The sequence below is a fragment of the Neoarius graeffei genome, chromosome 12 (assembly GCF_027579695.1).
Source record: "Neoarius graeffei isolate fNeoGra1 chromosome 12, fNeoGra1.pri, whole genome shotgun sequence".
NCBI classification, from domain to species: domain Eukaryota; kingdom Metazoa; phylum Chordata; class Actinopteri; order Siluriformes; family Ariidae; genus Neoarius; species Neoarius graeffei.
In genome coordinates, this window is record NC_083580.1 from 28,558,509 (window position 1) to 28,560,596 (window position 2,088).

At 43.0% G+C, this 2,088-nt stretch overlaps 1 long non-coding RNA gene across 1 annotated transcript in view; it reads right to left on the reverse strand.

The window, feature by feature from the left end:
* Positions 1-289: 289 nt before the first annotated feature.
* The window catches only part of LOC132895317 (uncharacterized), a 2,789-nt gene continuing 990 nt past the window's right edge, over positions 290-2,088 (reverse strand). The window contains exons 1-2 of the long non-coding RNA XR_009655720.1: positions 2,080-2,088; positions 290-1,976 (exon numbers count right to left, since the gene is read on the reverse strand). The exon at positions 2,080-2,088 is cut by the window's right edge and continues 990 nt beyond it. This is a non-coding gene — a long non-coding RNA (uncharacterized LOC132895317). The remainder of the gene's footprint in view (positions 1,977-2,079) is intronic.

Consider the following 2,088-nt stretch of genomic DNA (forward strand, 5'->3'; position numbering starts at 1 on the left):
TCCTACAGGCACACTGACCACCTACACACACACGCTGTCTCTAAAGTCTTCGAGCTGTCCCATACACCAAACTTTCCACCATGGGGGGCAGGTCCTTCTGTATCATTTCCCTCAAACTCTGGAATTCTCTTCAAGCCCTGTGACCACTCTTCTCCATTTTCAAATTTCAATTGATGACTTGTCTTCCAAGAACCTCTCTCTTCCTCCCTTACTGCTTAGTTCCCCCCCCCCCCCCCCCCCCCCACCACAAAAAAAAAGGGAGCTTGGGATATTGAAAGGCACTATGGAGATTTAACTTTTATGATGAAATGCTGCTTCAAAAGACCTGTGAAGGTTCCCATTCATCCAGGTCATAGTGAACTGTAGGTGCTAAAGAAGGCAACCAGACTTGCTTAAAATTCTTGGACATTTTGTGCCTCTCATCCGAAAGGCTTCTTCAGTTCTGTCTGACTAGCGGGGAGTTGCAGGTATTTATCCTGTGGACTAAAAGCAACCCTAAGGAGAGTCGTAACGATCACCCGAACAACTCTAAGCTGCTAACACCGTTCACACCCAGCCTCCAGTAACCCTAACATCTACAGGATGACTCATGTGACCTCAACGACTTTCCTTAGGGTTACTTTTGGTCCAATAGAAGATAAACACCTGGAACTCCCCACTAGTCAAACAAAACTGAAGCCTTTCAAATGAGAGGTAAAATGTCTTCAAGAATTTCAAGCAAGTCCAGTTGCCATTTTTAGCACCTATGGTGCCTCCAAAGACCCCATTTTGACTCCTAGAAGCCCTACAAGTGTATCCCTGCTATTCAGTAGCCCATAAAAGCATGTCCAGATCACTTTCCTGATCGTTCTAGGATGCAACAAACCCAAGAACTGATAAAATGGATTTTGTGAACTGTAGCATAAATAATAGTGTCTCTCCCAAATCAAGAAAATGTTGCTTTCAAGCAGTTAGCTTGCTTACTCAGTCACATTAGACAGACAATAGAAAGCTTGCCAGAAAGTTTCCCCCAGAGGGTCTGGTTCAAGAGGTGAATAAAATTAAGCTCTGCATATTGTCAAACGTAGTATTTTTTTTTCCTTCCTGCAGCCCTGGTCCCCCCCCAGTGTTTCACAAACAGCAAATCAAATCCAAACACCATGATTGATAGCACAAAATGCAAATTGGGAACAGAGCAGTATATAAAAATGCATAAACAAACATTGCACATTTGATTGCATAAAGGATGCAATTTTGGCTGCAGGCCAATAATAAAATTCAGTGTTAATCTAGACTATATATGAAGATGCCAGCATTGGGTTTCCTGGACAGATTAACCTCAGTCCCAGAAATGTCTGATATTTAAGACAATTGATAGGAGACTAAGACTAGGTTTAAATTGGCTAAACTAGGCTCTGTGAACATTCCTACAGAAGCAAGACACAGGTGAATTTTTAAGTGCTTCAATTTTCTGCTTAGTAATTAGCAGGTATATTCAGTAAGTTTCTAAAGTTTAAAGTTTAATTTAGCTGCACCAATTTTCATAATACAGTGATTGTGCAAAAACAGAGACCTCCAAGTCACCCACTGTCACATACACAAAATCTCGTCTTAGGATGACAGGGCAGGTACTAGATGCTTTAGGGCGCCTCCTACCAAGTGCAAGCTGCCTGTAATTAGCACATGCACATCATCAGCTTCTCGTAATGGCACTGCTTTCGCATCAACGCTAGCTTTGACAGGCATGATGTGCTTCTTGGAATCTGACACAAGTGGATCACGTCCTTGTGTAATCCACTGAAGAGCACTCAAGATGCAGGGGAAAACCAGTGAGGCACCACGCCTCTCTGTTCGCAGAGGCAGATGAACATCACCCCCAATTAGAAGCTCTGACTTTGGCCCCTCTTCCACGATACCATTGAGGATGCGCCAGCTCTGCTGATTGTCCAAGCAGCGTGTGAGCATGTGCTCTACAGACACATTGAAGTTCTGTTGGTCTACATAAATAAAAAAAAAGAAAAAAAAAAAGAAAAAAGGGACTATAGTTGAGCAGCTAATCAGCCAGACAGAAATACGAAACGTTACAAGGTGTCAACCGACCTGCATTGC